This window comes from Phascolarctos cinereus, unplaced genomic scaffold (assembly GCF_003287225.1).
Source record: "Phascolarctos cinereus isolate Bilbo 61053 unplaced genomic scaffold, phaCin_HiC Scaffold_1;HRSCAF=81, whole genome shotgun sequence".
Classification (NCBI taxonomy): domain Eukaryota; kingdom Metazoa; phylum Chordata; class Mammalia; order Diprotodontia; family Phascolarctidae; genus Phascolarctos; species Phascolarctos cinereus.
The window spans coordinates 16,671,330-16,680,950 of NW_027555514.1; the positions used below are offsets into that span (position 1 = coordinate 16,671,330).

General features: G+C 47.1%; 1 long non-coding RNA gene across 1 annotated transcript; it reads right to left on the reverse strand.

The window, feature by feature from the left end:
• Positions 1 to 845: 845 nt before the first annotated feature.
• Positions 846 to 7,807, reverse strand: LOC144456271 (uncharacterized). Its single transcript, XR_013485221.1, has 2 exons — positions 7,646 to 7,807; positions 846 to 4,399 (listed from the first exon to the last, which is right to left on the reverse strand). It is a non-coding gene; the product is annotated as an uncharacterized LOC144456271 (long non-coding RNA).
• Between the last annotated feature and the right edge of the window lie 1,814 nt (positions 7,808 to 9,621).

Sequence of the window (9,621 nt, forward strand, 5' to 3'; positions counted from 1 at the left end):
TTTCACATGGTAGTAACTAAGTTGCCCCGTTTCTTTGTGGTTCCTTCTGAACTTCTCTTAAAATGGGTTTCTCCAAAGCTGGCTGGCACTTCTCCTCAGGAGGATGACCTTTCCCATTTTCAGGGCCTGCCTTCGGCCCATCCCAGACAACACCCTGTGGGCAGGTCAGCCTGTCCTTCCCTCCTGACCAATCCCAAAGGCTCCCTCGGACCCAAGACTGACCCTGAACTTGCTGAATCCCAGCTGGGCCCCAGCAGCCGCAGCAGTTAGGAAATGTCTGTGGAACCTTGAGAAATGGAGAGCAAAGAAGGGGTATGCCTGGTATTTGTTTTCCGGTTGATAAGTTCTCCAAACCCACCCTGGAAGCCCTCCAAGGGCTGAATTCTCTCATGAGGACAAGACGGGAACCCTGAATTCTCTGGCTAGTTCCCACAAGTCCTACATTTGGGATGGGGATAGGCAGAAGGCCTGGACCTGGGATTTCATCGGTCATGAGGAAACTCTCCCCCAGTGCAAGTGGGTGCCTTCTCTGAGTCTTACAGTCTTAGAGTTTCCTGGAATGCTGAGAAGCATCCTACAACCAGTGTGTGACTGAGGGAGGACTTGAACTCAGGCCTTCCTGTGTCTGAGGCCAGCTCTCTATCTACTGCACCACACAGCCTCTTCCTTTACTTAGTAGGAGCTTCCTCTTCTGAGATGCTTTAAAGATTACAAAACGCTTTCTCTGTAGCCACCCTATGAGATAGTGTGTTGTTCTCCCCATTATATAGATTAGGAAATCAAGATTCATAGAGGATAGAGGACTTGCCCAGAGTCAAACAGCAAAAAAATTCAATGCAGCTCAGTTAAATCAATCAATCGAGTTTATCAATTTTTTTTAAATTTTTAAATAAAATGTTACTGATATCTTATACTTTTATGTCGTCCGCATTTCCCACATTTGCCTTCCCCCTACTCCACTCAAGAGACTCTTATAATAAAGAAAAGAAGAAAAAAAGTACCGAAAAACTAACCAACATTTTGAAAAAAAAAATCTCATGCTGTATGCAGTATCCCCCACCCATGGCCCACCACTTCTTCAGAGAAGCCAGAGAAGATCCCCTTTCATGCCTTTTCTTTGGGCCCAACCTTAGGCATTCTGGTTTTGCAGGACTCAGTTGTTATTATTTTCCTGTTGTCCTTTCCCTTCACATTGCTGTATTCATTGTGTACGTCGTCCTTGTCCTGCTTGCTTCACTTTGCAGCAGTTCATATGTATCTTCCTGAGCTCCTCTGGATTTATCACCGACATCATTTCTTACAGCCCAGTCATAGTCCATTACATTCACGCACCAACAGTTTGTTCAGCCAGTCCCCACATTAACCAGACGCCATTTTTGTTTCCAGTTCTTTGCTGCCATAATGAAAGTAATGCTACAGAATCTTGGTGCCTTTCTTTTAATCATTGCCTGGCACTGAGTCAAAGGTAGGCTGACTACTTATTATATCTTAGGTCCTCAGTATTTAATAAAGCAAGAAATCCTCCCTTCCCTTATCAGTTCTGGGCTCAAATGCTATAGTTCAAAGGGTGTTGGACTTGAAATCAGGAAGACCTGAGTTCAAATCCAGCCTCAGACACTTACTAGCTGTGTGGCTCTGGCCAAGTCACTTCACCCCGTTTGCCTCAGTTTCCTCATCTGTAGAATGAGCTGGAGAAGGAAATGGCAAATTGCTCCAGGATATCTGCCAAGAAAACTTTAAATGGGGTCATGGAGAGTCAGTCAGGACTGAAATAACAACAAAAATAACTACTTGTGCTGGACTCTGTATTAGGTGCTGAGATACAAATACAAGAGTAAAACATCTCCACAGAGGCCCCCAAGGATGTATTATTGGGGAACACCAAAGAACTAGAGGTGGCGGTGAGGCATCCTGGATTTGGGGCCACAGGACCAGGGTTCAAATCTGTGCTTAGCCACTTACTCCTGCCGGCATGACCCCTGGGCCTCAGTGGCACTGTCTGTAAAATAGGGGAAGTTGGAATTGGTCTCCCAAGGCCCCTCCCACTCTGAGATGACCGTAGGGGCCTCTTCTAGCCGCCAAGGCCCGACCATAATGGGTGTCGGAGATGAGACTGTAATCTAGGTTTTCTGATCCCCAAACGGGGCCCCTTCCTCTCCAGTCCTGGAGTGAGAATCTGGCAGTCTGCTTTTGCTGTTGCACAAAATGCACATACATCTGCTTGCTGGGTTCTCGAAGCTAGATGGAGCTTTGGGTTCAGTTGGGAGGATCCCAAGCCATCACAGCCTTTTGGCACAGAGTTCGAGCCCTTTTTTTAGAAAGGGGGAGAAAAGTAGCCCTGATCGTCCCTCTTCCTTTTGGATCAGGTCCGTCTTTCTCTCTGAGCTCATCAGAAAACTTCCTGCATTGTAAGCCCTGGAAGATCTCACCTGGCTGCAGTGAAGGGAGTAGGGTAGATCTCTCTTGGGTCAGCCCTCTGCAGATCACTGATGGGGATATAGGAACAAGGTTATACAGAGAAGCTGCAAGGGGTTGGGATGAACCTCAGATTCACCGGGTGTCAAAGTAGAGCATCGGGGAAAAAACAATGCTCTGGCAGCCTCTTACAGAGGAGCTACTCTGCCAGCGCTTGAGAAGAAACAGAACCGTAACCAGGGTGGAGTGTCAGGGGCTTTGTCCTGAGGAGTCCACATTTAGGGAGCACCAAGTACAGTCTGTAGTACTTTTGTCCTCCATACCAAGTGTTTTCCTTTGGGCTGCCTGAAGTAGGGAATGAGATAAGAATCTTGACAGGAAACGGGGTCAAATAAAAGCAATTCTGATAATTTTTTAAAGATCACATAAGTGTTTTCATTGAGTTGAGATTGATAGCTGGGCTGAGGCATGAGGAAGCCGGGATTCTGGGGGGCTCTGGGCCAGAGGCATCAGACCATTGAGGCTGAACCTCTTGTCTTATTCCTCCAGTGTTGGTGGAGAAGGAAGGTTGATTAGGTCTGAGGACAACCTCAGTGGGAGGTGAATGATTTCCCTCCCCTCCCCCCGCCACCTGCCCCAGCCCAGTGAATGCCAAAGGGCCCAGTGAGATGGGTGCCCCAGAGGGCAGGAAGCCCCTTCTTTCCCTCCTGCTTCCTGACACCCCCCCTCCCCCACCCTTTTATTTTCCTCCTGGGTTTAGACGATACTCAGCTCCCCATCCCTGGGGAGGAGAGAAAGACTGTGAACCAGATACTGGGCTTATTGAGAAAGAAAGAGAATGCTTGGGGGGGAGGGGCAGAGAGGAAGGAACAGCCACCTAGTCTGGCCTGAGTGATAAATCCTAGAAAGCCATAGGGAGAGAGGTAGTAATGTGTGTGTGTGTGTGTGTGTGTGTGTGTGTGTGTGTGTGTGTGTGTGTGTATATGTGTATATGTGTATGGGTTATATTTATATGTCTATGTGTGTATGTGGGTCTGTGTGTGTCTATGCAGGGTTTTTCTTGGAGACCAGACACTTAACACAAACCTCCTTCACCCTCAAACCCTTCATTCATCAACCCCCAAGCACCACTGAGGTCCAACAAAGACAGCCATGGACTTGGTCCAAGGCAGGAAGCCTGACTCCCAAACATGAGTGAAAGGACTCATAAAGACCTCCATAAAACCTTTGTGTGGACTTGACCTTGGAGACAGAAGCTGAGCCCCAAGAATCCGTTGTCTCCAGAGGCTCAGGCTGCTCCAGAAACCCCCCAGGGCCAAGTCCAGGCTGAGGTCTCCCATAAGCCCTTCTCTCGGCCCAAGAGAAAGCCCAGCTCTGCTCCTTTCACTGAAGTGCAGGGGACATCGTAGGTGCCTAATAAGTGCTTGCTGAAATGGAACAAAATGTTCAGGCTCGTTTTTTCACCCCAGAACTTTACCCTGGGGGAAGGTTTGAGGCTGAGAAGCAAAAGGAGAACAGCAGGGACAGGCAGGCCTGGGGATGGGATTCACCTGCTTGTCTCCAACTTTCAAAAACAGTAATAATAACTAACATTTACATAGAATCCACTACGTGCCAGGTACTGCGCTAAGCAAAAAAAGGCAAATACACAGAGGTTGGGAGCTATTCACGCAGTCTGCTCCCACCGAACACAAACGGGCCGGGAGCCCACGTTCGCTCCTAAGCCGCCGGCCGTCCCTGGACAGCGGGGCACTTCTCACCGCTGGGTCTCAGTCTCCTTCTCCATGAAATGGAGGTCGGGCAGCCCAGACGGCGTCCCACGGGTCAGTGGCTTTGCAAACTCCAGAGCCCTTGACAGACGTCGGAGCATGTTGTGATGATCCTAATTATTCTCCAAAGAGGGGCTCGCTCCTGTTCCAGGCAAGAACGCCCCTGAGTCAGAAATGCCTCGTTCCTTCCTGGACATTTTGACAGTAGCGGTTGTCTGGAGCAAGAGAAAAAGTGGACACATTATTTGGAGGGAAGAAAATCTAAGAAAGAAAGGGGAAGGGAAATTCAAGAAGCAAGTTCAGTTTTCTTATTTATTTTTCAGGTTTCCAGAGCTGTTTTTGACCTGGGACCCACACGGCTCTCTACGTCTCCAAGAGCGAGCATTTCCTGATTCCTTTCCCCTGAACACTCACTCCACCCCCACCCCCAGTGACTTTGTACCTACTGTCTGTGTCCCAGGCATATGTCATTGCCCTCACAGGGGACAGATGTAAGCTCCTCGAAGGCAGGGATTATTTCATTTTTGTCCCCATCTCTGTGCGTTCATTTCACCTGCATCCTGTGCACCCTCAGGCGCATAGCATCCTCCACCTGGAGCAGAGGAACCTCAGAGGCGGCCTAGTCCAACTTTACCGATGAGGAAACTACTACTACTACTACTACTACTACTACTACTACTACTACTACTACTAATAATAATAATAATAATAATAATAATAATAATAATATCATTTAGTTTTCACTTTAAGGTTCTTAATCATACCTATCACAAAACATTTTACATAAATTATTTCATTTGACCTTCCATACTACCCTATGAGGTGAATTAGAGTGTTATCAGTAGCCCCTTTTTATAGATGAGGAAACAAATAATAATTAATGGTACATAATTATCCATTAATAATATAATCATAATGCTTATATTGTATTTATGTTACAGAATAATTTATATTACAATGTTATATATTGCTATATAATATATTATAATGCTATAATTTATTGTTATAATAATGCATTTATATTGCACTTTAAGGTTTGCAAAACATTTTAGAAATGTGATCTCATTTGATTCTCTAAACAACCTTATGAGGCGGCTGTAAGTGTTACAGATGAGGAAATTGAGGCAAAGACAAAATGAGTAACTTATCAAAGGTCCCCCAGATAGCGTCAGAGTGGGATTTCTTTCTATTGTACTTATCTGTGAATTTGTTCAATCTTTATTAGGAGAATAGAAGCTACTTGAAGGTAAAGCCTGTCTTCCTTTTGTCTTTACCTCCCCAGGGGATCACACATAATAAATATTTGTTTGAGGGCACCTAGGTGGCCCCATAGTGCATAGAATGCTAAGCCTGGAGTCAGGAAGACCTGAGTTCAAATCTACCATCACACACTTCCTAGCTGTGTGACCCTAGACAAGTCACTTAATCTTTGTTTGCCTCAGTTTCCTCATCTGTAAAATGATCTGGAGAAGGATCTTTGCCAAGAAAACCCCAAACGGGGTCACCAAGAGTCAGACGAGACTGAAAACAACAGAACAACAGCAAAATACGCGTCGATCCAGTAAATGCCTCGTACATAACATGCTCATTAGGCATTTATTGAGTTGAATTCAATCATCACCACTTGAACAAAGAGGAAGCCCCATATTCCTTATTTATGCTAAAATGGTGGCCCCGAGAAGAGAGCAGGCAGAACATGATAGAAAGTTCCCTGCTCGTGGGGGTCACTGGATAGACCAGAGCTTATCTCTCAAAGGCCTGGAAAAGGTCTGGTTAAGTCTGGATGGAAGAATACAGGCCTTGGGAAAGGAGAAGCAGGAAAACTAGGCAGCGCTAAAAAGTCAATCCCTTTGACAAATATTCACAGAAGAATCGCTCCTCATTTGAGATTAAGTCAAAATCTTGGCCAAGTTTTGTGAAGAGATTCTTGGCACGTAGACCCTAAGTATGCACTACTCCGATTAACTGCCACAGCCATCGGTGGGCAGATGCAGCTACCGAATGTCTTGGTCAGGTCATGAAACAGATTTCACAGGACCTTAGATTTAGAGCCGGAAGGTAGGAGGGGAGGAGGGAGGGAGGGAAAGGGAGGAGAGAGGGAGGGAGGGAGGGAGGGAAGGAAGGAGAGAAGGAGGGAGGGAAAGAAAGAAGGAAGAAAGGAGAGAGGGAGGGAAGGGAAAAATGGGCATTGGAAGTCAAAGGACACAGGTTCAAATCTATTACTACTCTTGTGAGGGTAGGCAAGTCACCTAAACTTTCTGGACCTCAAGTGTCCTTCTCTGGAACCTCCTACAGGAGGTGGTATTTGAGCTGAACCTTGAAGGAAACCAGCTGGAAGGGACCTTAGAGATCATTTAGATGAAGCAACTGAGTCCCAGAGAAGTCAGCTGACTTGTCCAGGGTTGCACAGCTACTAAGAGACAGAGGCAGGAACTTGAATCCAGATCTCCTGACTAATAGGCTCATAAATTTAAAGCTAACAGAAACTTCAGAATTCATCAAGTGTCAACCAACCCACCCATTTTTACAGATGAGAAAACTGAGACCCATTGGGCAAGACTTGCCCAAGGTCCTAAGGGTAAAGAGCATAACTGGGGCTTGAGCCCAGATGCTCTGACCTCAAATGCAGCATTTGGGGATCACACTGGTCCTTTTCTTTATCTCTTTTTCTCTTTGATCCTAGATTAATAACTAGAAGGCACCTCCAAGGTCATTTTACACACATTGGATAATAGCAGCTCAGATTTAAAGCCAGAAGGAGCATCTAGTTCAAGCCCCTTACTGAGGGTCTCAGGACCCTCAGGGGTCCAGAGAAGGGAAGGGAAGTGACTCCAATAAACCAAGCAATTAACACTTACTAAGCACCTACTATGTGCCAGGCACTGTGCTAAGCTCTGGAATTTGCCCAAAGTCTCCTAGATAACAGGAAACAGATCCTGGATGTTAACTCACTCATGCGTAAGGATTGATGGTGCACCTTTTGGACCCATTTCATTTGTATTTCCAATCAAGAGAGCGGAGAGTTGGGATGGTCCACGGGGTCAGCCCCAGGCTCTGCCCCTTGGCCCCTGCTCAGACCTGGCTGCTCTTGTCCGAGCCAGGATCCAGCAGTATTTGCCTCTTCTTGGGCCTTCTATCTCTTCCCTGCTGTTAATGCATCAGCTGTTCCATAGGTGCTGGCCTCTTCATCCCTCTGATCTTTGAAGGCCCTGGGCCACCTTTCTCCACCATTAGCTTGGATGTGCTCAGAACTTCCTTCTCCCAGCTCTTGGCTGAACCTCCCCACCCAAATCCTGTTCCAATCAGGATGGAGACTTGGAAGGGGCTTAGTAGAGACCACTGAGTCAGAATCCAGTGATCTTTCCAATAGACCAGATTTCCAACCCCTGCATCAAGGCGACGTGTCTGAATGATCTCTTTCCAATATGTCATCCAAGCCTAACGGCACCATGGGTACTTACAGGTGATTCAGTCTTTCCTGGGTTTCCAAGCTTCAAATAACCTTCTGAGCCAATGCCCAGGAACACTGTGGCCCAGGCCCACCCTGAAGTCGGTTGGTCCTTCCTCTCTGAGCAATCTTCCAACAAACTTCTTCCGTTGGCATCCAGATGAAGACTCCCGTGGCAATCTATGTGGACAGAGGGAGTTTCCTTACTGGGATGTTCTTTTCACCAATGAAATCACATGTCCGGAGCCCCCACCCCACCCCCACTGCCCATAAAAGCCATCCAAGGGAAGCGGGCACCTATACTCCAAGTTGGCAATTAATTCTCCTGAGCCTGCCTCCCTGCTGGCCCCCTCAGATGAGGCCTTAATGTGTCAAAGATGACTGATAAGATGCCAGGCTGAAGGGGTCATGCCTGGCCCCTAAGCATTGGCGCCTCTGGCCAAAGACGGTTTCTGTGGCCCTGGAACCAAGAGAGAGAGGAACTATGCGAATTGATCATGTCCCTGTGCCTGTGCCCAAGAGCTTCGGGAGCCCCAGAGAGATCTTGGAGCACAAGGCTGTCGGCACAGCCTCTGGTCGCCTTTTTGCAGCATTTTCTCCCAATGCCTTTTCCTTTGCTCATGGCCACTGAACCTGTTTGGATAAAAAATACCAAGAAAGTCTGCAGCTGGGGGGAACCACAGGCCGAGGCAGGCAGAGACATCAAGTCAGTTCTACAGCTCCACAAACATCCATTAAAAGCCCCCCAAAGGGCTCAGCTGAGCATGAGAGAGTCTGGGTGACAAACACGGCGAGGGTTAAGGGTGGCACAGGGCATCTGCACCCTGTCTTGTGTCCAGGTGCTGGTGATTCAAAGGAAAGACTGTCCCTGCTCTCAAGGACCAGAGCCGCCTCCTCTAACCTCCTCCTTTTACAGAGAAGGAAACTGAGGCTCAGGAAGTTTACATGTCATGTCCCAGGTCACACAGCAGGACTTGAACCCTGATCAGCTGATTCCAGAGTCCATGATTTTGCTTACATCCTTCTGGATCAGTTGGTTTAAGATTAGAAAGCCACAGAATTGTCTTCCCCAATCTCACTGTGACTGACCACACTGATGGGCTTGGGGTCAGTCTGGATAAGCTCAGCAAATATTGATAAAGCACCTAATAATTGCAAAAAGCAGAGCTGGAAAGGAGCAAGCAAACACATACACTGAAAACATTTTTGCCTTCGGGAAGTTTGCCATCTGAGTAGGAGTCATTAAGACAGTGTATGCAGAAAAACCAGGAGCACAAAACCTAGGACAGGGAAAAGTGACTTCCTGTGAGAGAAGGTGGGAGGGAAGAATCCCAGGAGATAGGCAGGGACTTTCTGTCGATTAAACCAGCAAGTCCTTTAAAGCACCTACTATGTGCCAGGCACCATGCTAGTTGCTATGTGTCCATACTCTGAAGGAATTTACAATCAAACAGAGGAGACAGGATTATATACATGTTCATGTACACACGTGCTCTAGACTGGAAGGTGGATGATGCAACAAGCATTTATGAAGTACCTACTGTGTACCAGGCACTGTTACAAATGTTACCTCATTCCTCATAACAATTCTAGAAGGTAGGTGCTGTAATTATCCCCATTCTAAAGAAGAGGAAACTGAGGCAAAAAGAAGTTAAGGGACTTGCCCAGGATCACACAGTTAGTAAGTGTCTGAGGCTGGATTTGAACTCAGGTCTTCCTGACTCTAGACCCCGGGCTCCATTCAGTAGTTGCCTTAGAGCACCCCAAGTTTCTTCCACAGATCCCTGAAACACAGCTGGAGGTCGGGACAAAATCCCAAGGTGCCCTTTTCCACACAGGACCAACCCAAGTCCTCTGGGTGCAATATAAAGCGTATTTGAAGTCACTCTGGAGGGGCAGTTAGGTGGCTCAGTGAGGGCTGTAGGCTTGAAGGCAAAAAGACCCAAGTTCAAATCTAGCTTTAGATAATTACTGGCTGTGTAACCCTAG